The sequence below is a fragment of the Bos indicus genome, chromosome 11 (genome assembly GCF_029378745.1).
Source record: "Bos indicus isolate NIAB-ARS_2022 breed Sahiwal x Tharparkar chromosome 11, NIAB-ARS_B.indTharparkar_mat_pri_1.0, whole genome shotgun sequence".
Classification (NCBI taxonomy): Eukaryota; Metazoa; Chordata; class Mammalia; order Artiodactyla; family Bovidae; genus Bos; species Bos indicus.
Window position 1 is genome coordinate 60,541,772 of NC_091770.1, and position 14,459 is coordinate 60,556,230.

Sequence of the window (14,459 nt, forward strand, 5' to 3'; positions counted from 1 at the left end):
AATCATTGGTTGATTTTTTTCCAGTCTGTGGTTAGAGAAGAGAATGGAAACAGAACTTTGTTGGCACATTGATGAGTTAGCCTCGGGGAGCCTTGGAGGGGCCTGGCAGGAACTTCACTGTGCAGAAATGCAGGGTCAGACAACAGGTACTGAGGTCCAGCAGAGCGACCAGGCTTAAGTCCTGCCTGTTCTGCCCGTTGAAACCTTGAGGCCCAGCATACCTGGAGCGGCAAGCAGCCAGACCAGAGCCCCAGATTCCCCAGCCTCAGATCTGCTCTTAACCTCCCGGCCAGTGAGATGGGAGAACCCCCGAGAGGCACAAAGAGAAAAGAACCAAGAAACGGAACAAACCTGAACCTCTTAAATAGCAGTGATCTCACGTGTGACTTTCCTCTTGTGGGATGTGAGACATGAGTATTGAGGGGTAGAGTTGTCGCATTTAAAGTTGGTGGGAAATGCCTTTATTTGATTGCAAAAGCTTCCCAGAGTGAGTCACTGTGGAAGGAATGAAGAAGGAGGAGGTGTGATGCACAGTCAGAAAAGCTAGAGAAGCTTCTCTCTCACTGAGTCCTACTAGATTGAAGAACAAGATGAACAGAAGATGCAGAACAACCCCGTGGAGAGCCCATTGGCCTGTGAGGCGGGGAGGGGCGTTTCATGCTCTGTCTTGCTGGTCACACCTCCAGAAACTGTGGAATGAGCTGGCATGGTCCGTGCAACTGAGTGCTTGTTCAACAAAGAGGGCCTATTAGAGCCACTAAAAACCCCAGCTGTGACAGATTTTTAATAATATTGCAAATAAAATATTGTCTGCTTTATTCAAAGCATGGGCATTTTTCATTGCTGCTAGACCAACCCCATAAGTTACTCTTCTGAGATGGGATTGACTTGTTTGGAGACTCTTGCACTTAGAAAACTTGAGATTCAAAAATAATTTTAAAAATAAAAATTTGAATTAATTTTTTATTTACAGAAACGTAGAGCAGAGAGTACTTGTATATTTCCACCCAACTTTCCGTCATGTTAACATCTTGGGGGGGGGTGTGTGTGTGTGTTAGTTGCTCAGTCGTGTCCAACTCTTTGGGACCCCATGGACTGCAGCCCACCAGGCTCCTCTGTTCATGAGGGTTCTTCAGGTAATACTGGAGTGGGTAGCCATTCCCTTCTCTAGGAGTTTTTCCAGACCCAGGGATCAAACCCAGGTCTCGCACACGTTGTAGGTAGATTCTTTACCATGTGAGCCACCAGGGAAGCCCAGCTTCTGACATGACCACATCAGAGTGATCAAAATGAACACCGAGCCAGCCAACACCAGAAAATCCACACTGCTCTAATTCTATTTCCTACGCTACAGACCTTATGGGAACTTTACCAGTTGTTTCCACTAATGTCCATTGGGGTCCTATCAGGGTCCCACATTACATTTTGTTATTTTTCTTTGATCTTCTCCAATCTATTAGTTTCTAAACCTCTCCTTCCCTTTCCTGACTTAAATCCTTTTGAAGAGTACTTGATATTTGTACAGTGACCTTCAGCTTGGACGTGTCTCACGATTGTTTACTCACGGTTAGCGTGAGGTTTTGCATTTTTGGCAATAACACCACAGAAGTGATGTTTCGTCCTCAGAGCATCCTGCTGGGGCTCCTGGTGTCAAGATGTCCCATTCCTGGCAATTTTAACCTTGTTCACTGGATTTCTTCTCTGTAAGGTTCTTTATCTTTGTAGTTAAGAAATGACTCGGAGGACATTTGTACATTGAAAAGTTTGTACATTTAAAACTAACAAATATCTGAGTTAGTGCATGTAAAGCACTTAAAGCCTGGTGTGTAGTAAGTGCTTAATGAAGATAGCTGTTGTTTTTTTCATCATCACTATTATTGCTGCCTCTGTCCCAGGTCTGTCCCTGGTTTTCCTCTGGTCTTGGCTACCTTTACTGTTCCCTTCATTATCCTCTGCATCCCCTGCCGATCCAACCCGCACTGGTTACTTCTTCACACTGGGGCTGGCTCTCAAAATATCTGTGGAAGGGAAGAGCTGGCGGGGTGGGGTGATGCAAGAGCCTCTTGTTACTCCAGGGCAAGGGGAAAGCCTTGCTAACAGTAGGGTGTGTCTCTCTTTATGGGATGTGCTTACAGAACTTAGAGAATGTTCTATAATATGTGCTTATAGAAGTGGCCTTGGCTGGGGGGTGCTCAGCTGGCCCATATCCCTCATGGTAGAGGTCTGGGCCAGAACCCGAGGACCCACGCTCACACTCCTTGTGGACCTGGAGGGACAGGATGATGGAGGGCCCACCTGGCAGAGGCTTGAAGTAGGAGTGAGCTAGAAGCAAATTCCTGCTATAGAAGTCAGTGAAGTTTACTCCAGTGAGGCAGTGGGTTGCTGCACTGAGCTGCCGGGGTCCAGCCCCGGTGGATCCAGGGAATTCGAAGCGGGGACGGCGTCGGCGAGGATCAGGAAACAATTGCTTAATTAAACGTTAATTAAGGATATAAAGAGTGGTTAAATAAGGATAGCTCAGTGAGGAAATTCAGTGGAGAAAAGAGGCTGAAATAAGGATAGCTCAGTGAGGAAATTCAGTGGAGAAAAGAGGCTGAATAATTCAGCCAGAAGGTGAGAGGAACAACGACATGGGGAGACCAAGTTTTGGTGAACAAGGCCCGCACTTTATTTTCCAAAGTAGTTTTTATACCTTAAGTTATGCATAAGAGGATAATGGGGGAAGGGGTAGAGTCATGCAGTAAGCCAGGCTTTCTTCCTGCAAACTTATCATATGCAAAAGTTTAGGTGATTTGCATCATCTTCTGGCCCGGAGGCCTGTTAACATTTTAAGAAACTTATTTTTCTCTAAAGGTGATTATTCTAAAATCAGGTGCCATCCTCCAAAAGCATTAGATAAAGTTGCATTCCTATAGGACAAAGGTGTGGTGGGCTATAACAAGAAAAAGAATTAACTCAAGGGTCCAAGATTACAAACATTAAAGCTACTACTTACACCAATTATATTAATCAATACACTGCCAGAGACACAGCAGGTAAGGGATATGGAAACTTAGCAGCAAACATTGGCCCAACAAGTGAAAAACCCTTCACCAATACAATTTCTAATCAATCTTTTAACTGCTCAAAGGAATCTGTATTCAGACAGTTTAGAACATCTCATGCCTCTCACAGGTGGGAGGCTCTGAACAATCACATGTGGCCGGAAAAACCTATTCAGGCAGGCTAGAGGACTTCCAAAGGAGTTTGTAGGTTGAAACACTGTCACACCCAGGAATTATTAACTGGAGCTGTAAGTTAATTCTTTTTTCAGAGAGAGGTAGTGGGGGACAGCCCCCCTTAAAGTCAGAGGTGTAGGTGAGAGCACAAAGCAGAAAGTAGGCAGATTCTGGTTTTGGGGGTAGATGCTCGAGAATTTCCAGGGGGACTCCTGAGGCTTGATCCCGGTATGCCGAGCCTCCTTCCTCAAGACCTTTGCCAGGGGTGGAGCTCCTGCTCCCGGCACTGAGCCATCTTCAAGGGTCATCCCAGAGTGGATGGTCTGGTCAGGGCTGGAGGGAGCCCTGAGCCACCCTCCCTTCCTGCATGGGACAAGGACGCCCAAGTGCTGGTTCCCACTGGATGAGAGCAAGGAGTCCTTGGCCAAGGTCAGGAGATGCCAGTGCGCTCAAGGTTGCCTGCTACAAAGTGCTGTCCCAGAAGTTCCTTGTCCTTCTAACACACACAGCTTTGTGTACAGAATGGCTTTCCTTGGCAGTCTTTTGGACCTCCCAGACTCTTCCCCTACTTTAGAGCACTTGAACTCTATTTTGATGCAGAGATGAAGTTTCCATGTTTGAAAATAGCTGTCATGTGGAGGACGTTGTAGCTACTGTTTTTGTCTGTAGCACACTTTCCTCCATTCTCCTCCTTTTGGAGGTAGACTGAGCCCCAGGACTGGAGTGTTGAGCACATGGCCAATCAGGGCCTGTGGGCATCCTCCCTGGACTGGGAGAAGGGTGTTCTTCTTCGTGGCTAGTGGAGTTGCCTGGCTGGCTCCCTGACTCCCCTGGAATCTTTCCATTAGTAGAGGAAAAGGATAATGGTGACTTGTGTGAAGCAGGAAGATGTGTGGAGGGAGTGATGGTGACACACGGGCGACTTTGAGCCATGGGTGCGCATCCACCACTGGCCTCCCGGGCTCTGAGAGCCAGTGCATTCCCTTTCTTCTCAAGCTCACTGGAGTTGGGTTTCATGGTCAAGGTTGATAACAGTGAAGCCTAGTTCCTTCCCTGAGTTCTAGGTTGAGTCCAGCTGTGGATGCCTCCAGGTGCTTACTCCAAGGCAAGTCCATGCCTCCCAGTTGCAAGTCAATGGCTCCCAGGAGGTATCTGGGGGTGGGAGTTGATGTCCTTGTCTTAGGGCAAAGAATCCGGGTGAAAAAATTTAGGAATCAGGCAGTGGGGAATAGGAAGTAATCTTTCTTTTCTCCCAGGATATGTTCAGCATCAGTCTGGAGATCCCTGGATGAGACAGTTTATAACTTCTCTTTCAGGGTCAAGTTTAACAGCTCAGTTTTTAAGTGAGAGGTCTGGTGACATGTGAAAAGCCAGAAAAATAAAAGGAAGAGATGTGTGTGAGCAAGCATGTGTGTTTGCATGTGTAAAATTGAGTTCCTTGTGAGAAGATGGTGGTGGGCTGGGAGAAGATTGAGGGGGAAGTGCTTACTGCCTCTACAACCAGGGCGCGGATGCAGGTCCCTCCCATATCGGGATCTCAGTCAACAGAGGGAGACCCTGGCAGCTCTACAGGGGTTAGCAAGCAGCTGGGTCCAGCTGGGAGGAGAAGGTGGGTGGCTGCTCGTTAGGAAGTTCTGTGCTCCAAACTGCATGGGGCTTTCCGGGACCCGAGTGAGCAGAGTCTCAGCTGCTGAGGTTGGAATAATCGATTGTTCTAATCGACGTGATCATTCTTGAAAGCATGCTTGGTGTTGTCAGATGTGGGGAGGTGAGACCTCCAGGTCTTGCTGGAGGGAGTGTTAGGAGTCTGGTTTTGTGGGGAGCATTCTGGCTGTAGGGAGGGAAGTTCAGTGCGTCTGTGGGATATGATCCTTTGAGCCCATTGAGTGGGATGTAACCCATTGAGCCATGGATCCATTGATCCTCCACTGAGTCCTGGTTTCCTCCTTCATGAGGAAAGTGAGGCTTAAGAAGTTATGTCAACCCAAGTTCGGGACCCAGAACTTATACCTGGGGTATCTGACTTCAAAGTGTAAGGGCTTTACTGTGCTGTGAGACTGTCTCCCTTGGCCTTCCAGAGGAGGGTGTATAAGGCTATCACTGTCCCCAGCAAATGCCACCAGCACTGTGACATCCCTGTCTAGGTCCCCAGCCTGGAAGAGCTTCTGTTTGCCCTTTGAACTTTAACACCTCTGTCCAGAGATTTTTTTCCCCCTCCATCAGCCTCCGTGCTCAGGTTTTGTCATTTGAGGATCTGACACAGCCCCACCTTGGCGTCCCACTGTGCAGATACTGGGGCTCTACTTGAAGACCCATAGTGTTTGTTGATGAAGATGTGTTAGCTGGTGAGAAAACTGAGGCTCATAGAGCATGTGACCTTTTCATTTCAAATAGGTAGTTAAAGGCTGCACAGGTTAGTGACTGCCTGGGGCTTAGAGGTGATGGAGGGGGGAACCGGGCAGTGACTGTTAAGGAGTATACGATTTCTTTAGATGAAAACCGTCAAATTCATTGTGGTGATGGTTGCACAACTCAGTGAATATACTAAAACCACTGAACTGCACACTTCAGAAAGGTGAATTGTGTAGCATGTGAGTTATATCTCAATAGCGTTGCTGCTAAAAAAAAATTAAATTTCACCAAATCTAAGGGGAAAAAAAGGTAAGGTTCCCCAAAAAAAAAAGGTTCCAAATCTTGCCCCAAAACAGAGCAAATCAGTTGATTCAGACTGTTTCCCCAATACCAGTATCGGACACGTTAGACTCTATGATAGTTACTGCCTATTAGGTGTGTCCTTTTAATGCTTCCTGCCCACTTATCCACTGGGCTCTTAACACCTATGCATGCTTAGTCACATCTAAACTCTTTGTGACTCTAGGCAAGAATACTGGACTGGGTTGCCATTTCCTCCTCCAGGGGATCTTCCTGATCCATGGATTGAACCCACATCTCCTGCTGCTCCTAAACTGCAGGCGGGTTCTTTACCACTGAGCCACTGGGGAGAAGGAAATGGCAACCCACTCCAATACTCTTGCCTGAAAAATGCCACAGACAGAGGAGTCTGGTGGGCTACAGTCCAATGGGTCTCTAAGAATCATACATGACTGAGTGGCTTAAGCATTCAAACACACCCCAGTTGTCCATACACTCCTTCCCAATTCTGTAGACAAAGGCCTAAGACTTTTTCTGATCCTGAAATTCTATAGTTCTGATTTCATGAGGCCACGAGATCCCTGTCTTCCATGAGCTGGTTGCTTGGAATCAGGGATACAGTCAGGGCAAAGGCTGTCGGCCTCTGGGCTCAGTTGCTTTGCTGACCTCGCATCCTTCCTGCTGTTAGACTAGGTGCTCACCCAGGAGGAGGCTGGTGCCGTCTTGTTTGTCCTTGAGTCTCAGGTGCCTACTGTCCTGTTCCTCCCCTTTACTGACTTTGGAGAACTGGTTTCTTTGTCTGCACATTGTCTCCCATCCATACCCACAGGATAGAGGTGCGTCCGTCGTAATTGCCTCTGAACCTGCACATGACTGGAGTTCAAGAGGTGGATGTTGAATGAATGAATATGCAAACTAATAATATTTGCCGAAGGAAGATGTATGTGAGTGAATAGGCAATAGTTTCAGATTTCCCAAGTGTTTTTCCTAAGTTTTTTTTTACTAACCAGATTGATGGATTTGAGTTCAATCTTTGTTCTCTTCCCCTCAGTTTTCTAGTGAAAGTAAGTACAAAGTTCTATGAGACAGATCTCTGTTGTGTTTACCTGTGTATCTTGTCCATCAGTTCAGTTCAGTCGCTCAGTCGTGTCCAACTCTTTGCGACCCCGTGAATCGCAGCACACCAGGCCTCCCTGTCCATCACCAACTCCTGGAGTTCACTCAAACTCACGTCCATCGAGTCAGTGATGCCATCCATAATAGTAGCTTAATAGAGAGTTGTCGAATGAATGAACAGATGAACAGGTAATATTTGTTGAAGGAGGAAAAGGTAGTGAGACAAGCAAAAAGTCTCTAGAGAGGAAAGGAAGAAAGAATAGGGGAGTGTTTATTCCACACAGTTGCTAACTTTTAAAAAAAATTTTTTTAAAGTTGAAATATAGTTGATTTACAATGTTGTGTTAGTTTCTGGTGTACAACAAAGTGAGTCAGTTATACACACACACACACACACACACACACACACATATTGGGCTTCCTTGGTGGCTCAGACAGTAAAAAATCCACCAGCAATGTGGGAGACCTAGGTTTGATCCCCGGGTTGGGAAGATCCCCTGGAGGAAGGCATGACAACCCACTCCAGTATTCTTGCCTGAAGAATTCCCATGGATGGAGGAAGCTGGTGGGTTACAGTCCATGGGGTCACAAAGAGTTGGACACAACTGAGTGACTAACCACACACAGCACATATACATACATAATATACACACGTATATATACTTTTATTCTTTTTCATATTCTTTTCCATTGTGGATTATTACACAATACTGAATATAGTTCCCTGTGCTGTAAGTAGGACTTTGTTGTTTATTTTAATGTATAGGAGTTTGTATCTGCCAATCCTAAATTCCTGATTTATCACCCCCACCCTCTTTCCCCTTTGGTAATTATGAATTTGTTTTCTATCTCTGTGAGTCTGTTACTGTTTTACCAAAAAGTTTATTTGCATCGTATTTGAAATTCCACATTATAAGAGCTGTCTTGTGGTATTTCCCTTTCTCTTTCCACACAGTTGCTGACTCTTCACTTTTTATTTTATTTGGGAGGGGGTGGCACTTGACTTTTCCCCAGTTTTGTTGAGATTATAATTGACATAGTGAAAGTCGCTCAGTCGTGTCTGACTCTTTGCGACCTCATGGTCTATACAGTCCATGGAATTCTCCAGGCCAGAATACTGGAGTGGGTACCTTTCCCTCCTCCAGGGGATCTTCCCAACGCAGGGATCAAACCCAGGTCTCCCACATTTCAGGCGGATTCTTTACCAGCTGAGCCACAAGGGAAGCCCAAGAATACTGGAGTGGGTAGCCTATGCCTTCTCCAGGGGATCTTCCTGATCCAGGAATTGAACCAGAGTCTCCTGCCTTGCAGGTAGATTCTTTACCAACTGAGCTGTCAGGGAAGCCCTGTAATTAACATACAGCACCATATAAGGCAATGGCACCCCACTCCAGCACTCTTGCCTGGAGAATCCCATGGATGGAGGAGCCTGGTAGGCTGCAGTCCATGGGGTCGCTGAGGGTCGGACACGACTGAGCGATTTCACTTTCACTTTTCACTTTTCACTTTTATGCACTGGAGAAGGAAATGGCAACCCACTCCAGTGTTCTTGCCTGGAGAATCCCAGGGACAGGAGAGCCTGGTGGGCTGCCGTCTATGGGGTCGCACAGAGTCGGATACAACCAAAGCAACTTAGCAGCAGCAGCAGCAGCAACCATATAAATTTAAGGTGTACAGCACAATGATTTGACTTATATACATCATGAAATGATTACTACAATAAGTTTACTGAATATTCATCACCTCGTATATATAAAAAATAAAAAGAAAAAAATATTTTTCCTTGTGATGAAAACTCTTAGAATTTACTCTCTTAAAAATTTTCATATATAACATACAGCAGTTAATTATAAAAATGTTGTACATTATACCCCTTGTACTTATTTATCTTATAACCCAAAGTTTATATCTTTTGACCACCTCATCCAGCTCTCTCTTTCCCCACCCCCTACCTCTGGTAACCACAAGTTTGATCCCTTTTTCTGAGTTTATTTGTGCGTTTGTTTTTTGAAGTATAATTGAACTATAATACTATATTTGTTCCTGGTGCACAACATAGTAATTTGCTGTTTCTATATATTACATAAATCTAGTTACCATCTTTCACCAGATAAAGATATTACATCATCATAGGAACTATATTCCCACACTATACATTTCATCCCCATGACTCATTTTTTTTTTAAATTTGAAGTTTGTACTTCTTATCTGTCTATCTGTCTCACCAATTTCACTCGTTCCCCTACTCCTTCCTCCTCTGGCTAACTCTTTATTGTGTCCTTTCCGTCTGTCCTATCTTGGCCCCTTGAAAGTGAGGTGTTAGTTGTTCAATCCTGTCTGAGTTTTTGCAACCGCATGGACTTCAGCCCACCAGGCTTCTCTGTCCATGGAATTCTCCAAGCAAGAATACTGGAGTGGGTTGCCATTCCTTTCTCCAGGGGATCTTCCTGACCCAAGGATCAAACCCTGGTCTCCCACACTGCAGATTCTTTACTGTCCCATCTAAGCCACCAAGGAGGCCCATCCTGGCCCCTTACATGGACTCAAGCTGCCTGCATAAGGATAACCTGAAGGTAATAAACACCTGGCCATAGGTGCCAGTTGCTTACCTCGACTACCTTATCACTTCTTGTCCAGTCCTCCAGCTCCCATTTGCCTCTGCTCTTAGCTTTGATATCTGTCCCAGTCCTGCATTTAATGACTCATTTTGAGACCTGAATCTTAGCCTGAGGCATTTGACTGGGGTCTGGCATTCAGTCTCCAACCCTGCCTATGGTCACAGTGGATGAGACACTCCTAATTTTTGCCCCACCCTGTAGGCCAACCAGCCATGCTGTGTCCTGTCCAGTGTCCCTGTCGGTGGAGGGAGATAGAAAATTATTCCAGAGACCAGCTTCTTCTTGGTGCCTCCAAGTGTCTGAACTTAGTGACTTGCTTCTAACTAATAGACTGTGACAAAGATATGGAGGTGTCACTTTCATGCTTAGATTATAAATGATTTCCTGTTAGCAAACCTTCCTTTCAATAGCTTTTTTTTTCCTAAGGAAAGATATATTTTTAAGTTATATAGTAATGTTTGGCTGCAGTGGGTCTTTGTGGCCGCACTCAAGCTTTCTCTAGTTGCGGCGAGTTGGGGCTGCTCTCTAGTTGCAGTCTGTGGGTTTCTCCTGTTGCAGAGCACGGCTCTAGGGCACACGGGTTGAGGAGCTACAGTGAGCAGGCTGAGTAGTTGTGGCCCTCAGGCTTAGCTGCCCCTTGGCATGTAGGATCTTCCAGGACCATCAAACCCGTGTCCCCTGCATTGGCAGGTAGATTCTTAACCACTGGACCACTAGGGATGTCCTCCTTTTGGTAGCTTTAATGGAACAAGTTGTCGTGTTGGAAAGGCCTATGTGGCAAGAAACTGAGAGTGGCCTGTCTGCCAACTGGGAAATGGAGCCATTAGTCTAAAAACCCTCACGGAAGTGAATCCTGCCAACAACCACATGCATGGGCTTAGAACTGGCTCCTTCCCCAGCTGAGCCTCCGTATAAGACTACAGACCCCTGGCCAACACATTTTGGTTGCAGCCTTGATTCCTCCCCCTCAGTAACTGTAAGATAATAAGTGTACCTGAAAGCACAAAGCTTTGGTGTAATTTGTTATTCTACAGGTGATAACGAATACTTTGTGTTTGTGTTTTGTTTTAACGCCCTCCAGCAAGAGATAAATTTACTAGGAAGCTGTGAAATTTAAGTTTGTGGGCCCCTCACTTGCACAAGCCCTGGGACTGCTGCTAGCCGTGTGTTCACATAGTCATGTTTTTGTAAAGTTTAGGAAGTATTTTAACAGCAATCAGTTAGGGCTGGGGCTTCTTCCTACTTCAGCCTTCCTCTTGAGTCTGGCTGTGTGGCTGTAAATGAGGACGTTTTGAGGATTGACTAAGGGAAATTTGATTTGGAGATGCATTTCGTGAGACTTGGGGATGTCCATGTATGTGCCTTGCAGTCCCTTCTGTGTCGAGTCACGTTGCTGGCAAGGTTTCACAGGCTGGTGCTTGGCAGAGTTAGGATTCAATCTGAGGTTCATCTCATGGATTTAATGCTAGACTAGGTTGATTTTCATATTCTCAGTGATTCATCAATGACTTGATTTCTTAACTTAAAGGCATGAGAATCTGCCTTCAGATACTTGCTATATTTGATACTATTTTCTACCTTCCAACCTGGTCTAACACCCTAGTCTTATCACTCGTTGACATCATCCCTGGTCCCTCTGCATGATCCATGGAACTTCTCTTTGCTGGGCCTGCCTGTGCTCATACTTCTCCCTCAGCCTGAACTGACCTCTCCCAAACACAGCTATATAGTCTTCTAAGTTTTGGCTGTCTTGCTATGAAAAACTGACATTAACATGAAACTCATATTGAGCCTCTATGAGGATATTGATGGCAAAATGGGTGATGAATGTAGTCAATTCCAAGCATAAAATGAGTCACTGAACAAGAAAACTTGAAAGTCCCTGGAATTAGTTTAGCTCCTATATAAAAGGAATTTGATAATTTTCCCCACATTTGGGAAAAGTTTGAACAATATACATAGCATTACAAATAATGAACTGTGAAGCTGAAAGAGACTTTTGTAAACTATCAGTGTAAAACAAGTTTTCATCAAACATGCTAAGAAAGACTGAGTTATCATTCTGTTCTCTCTATAAAAAGTCACTTCACAAAATTATTATTCTGTGACATATGATCAGAGTGTACAGACCAATAAATACAGGGAGAAAGTATGTTAGAGGTATCTCAGGCAGTTTATAAAAGTATGTAATTTGGGGGGATGTTATGATACTTTTATTTCTAAGCTATATACAATTTTTAAATTTGTTGTAATTTTCTTATTTCAAGAAATTTTTTGTGTGTGTATTTGATGTTTTGTGTTCTTTCTTTTAAGATGGTCACAAAATTGCAGCAGCTTCAGGGTTTAGAAAGTTTTTACTCCTATTCCCATCAAGTAGAACAGAGAATTTCTTGATGCAAAGATTGGAATTCTTTCTTTCTACTCTCCCCATTCTGAGTCCAACTGTATCTTACATATCCTTAGAAGGGCAATATTTTTTTTTTTTTCTAAATTTAATTCATCTGAAAGTGCTTTGGTTTTGAGAAGAGCAGGCAAAAGGAATGGGTGATAGGGATCTTCTGTCAGCGAGGTGGTCAGGTAGAGTAGGAGATAGGGAAGTTCTCTTCAAACGGAGAAGATGGCAGAATCAGAATCTCAGGTGGAAGTTGTACTCAGAGACACTTCAGTTAATTGTGAGAAGTACCTTTCTAATAGTTGACCATATGTTGAGGACCCTACCTGGACAAGCAAGATGGACTCCATGACACATGAAATCTCCTTTTTCAACTCCTGGATGCTGAGGGTGGCAGTTCAGGCCTGACTAGAGGAGCTGGTACCTGGAGATTGGACTTGGCCTTGGGGCAGGGTGGACTCTGGGGCACAGATCCTATTGTAAGTCTAGTCCAGCAGGTAGCCCTCTGGGCCCATGAATGGTATCAAGAAGACCTTGTTAGGAGTAGTGGAGGGATATTTGGAGCTTTGGAATAGGAGACTGGTGAGGAGGAGGGCTGAGCAGGTTAGTATGACAGATGTTGGGCTCTAAGCAAATCAGAAGCCCGGCCTGGGGGAGGGGATAGTGCTGAAGGAAACAAGGTGAAATGCCAGACTTTGGGAGAATCAGATGGAATCCCCCTGGTTCAAGACCAGCTTGCAGGCCTGACTTGTGGTCTGGGTGGCAATTCAAGTCAGCTATATGAGCAAGTAACCACAGTGAAATATCTCACATCATTTAAATACAGCTAAAAATTCTGAAATCTCATTTACCTGTTGATCTTCTCTGCAGATCTCTCTTCCTTAACATAAAGGCAGCTACTTGAGACCATCAGAAACAATAGACTGAAGAGAAAGGTAGTGTCCTTAATCTGATCTTTTTGATGATGCTGCCTCTCAAGCTTTTCTTGTTGTCTGAGAAATATCAAAAGGAAGCTCTTGAGAAAGGCTTGGGGCCTCAGTCATTTCCTGACTGTCAGTCCCAATATAGATTGCAGATCACAGGCTGAGAAAGTCCCTTTTAGCAGGGCTGTATTCCTTAACATCTCAAAAGATGATCCACTAAACAAAAACAGTATCAATCTGTTGTAGGTTTATACATATGTAAGAGTAAAATGCATGAAAACCATTGCATAAAGCCTGGAAACAGAGAAATAGGAGTGTACTATTGTAAAGTTCTTATATGATATGTGAGATGATATAATGTCACTTGAAGGTAGCTTGTGATAAGTTAAAGATATATACTATAGACCCTGGGTCAGGAAGATCCCCTGGAGTAGGAAATGGCAACTATGAAATTAAAAGATGCTTGTTTGCTCCTTGGAAGAAAAGCTGTGACAAACCAAGACAGTGTATTAAAAACCAGAGACATCACTTTGCTGACAAAGGTCCATATAGTCAAAGCTATGGTTTTTCCAGTAATCATGTATGAATGTGAGAGTTGGACCATAAAGAAGGATGAGTGCCGAAGAACTGATGCTTTCAAATTGTGGTGCTCGAGAAGACTCTTGAGAGTCCCTTGGACAGCAAGGAGATCAGACCAGTCTGTCCTAAAGGAAATCAACCCTGAATATTCATTGGAAGGACTGATGCTGAACCTCGAATACTTTGGCCACTTGATATGAAGAGCGGATTCACTGGAAAGGGCCCTGATACCAGGGAAGATTGAGGGCAGGAGGAGAAGAGGATGAAAGAGGATGAGATGGTTGGATGGCATCATCAACTCAATGGACTTGAGTTTGAGCAAACTCCAGGAGATAGAGAAGGACAGGGAAAACTGGCATGCTGCAGTCCATGGGGTTGCAAAGAGTCAGACATGACTGCGTGACTGATCAACAACAAGGAAATGGCAACCCACTCCAGTGTTCTTGCCTGAAAAATCTCATGGATGGAGGAGCCTGGCGGGCTACAGTTCATAGAATTGCACAGAGTTGGACATGACTGAGCAATGGAGCATGTACTCATGCACAATAAACCCTAAAGTAATCATTAAAGAAACAGAATTATATCTAATAAGCCAATAAAGAAGACAAAATGGAATAATAAAATATGCTCAATTAATTTACAGGTAGGCAGAAAAAGAAGAAAAAGGAAACAATAGAAAACAGACAGCAAGATGATAGACTTAGAGCCTAATTATGTCAATAATCACATTAAATGAAAATGGTCTCAGTCAGTTCAGTTCAGTCACTCAGTCGTGTCCCCATGGACTGCAGCACACCAGGGCCCCCTGTCCATCACCAACTCCTGGAGTTTACTCGAACTCATATCCATTGAGTCAGTGATGCCATCCAACCAATTCATCGTCTGTTGTCCCCTTCTCCTCATGCACTCAATCTTTCCCAGCATCAGGGTCTTTTCAAATGAGTCAGCTCTTCTCATCAGG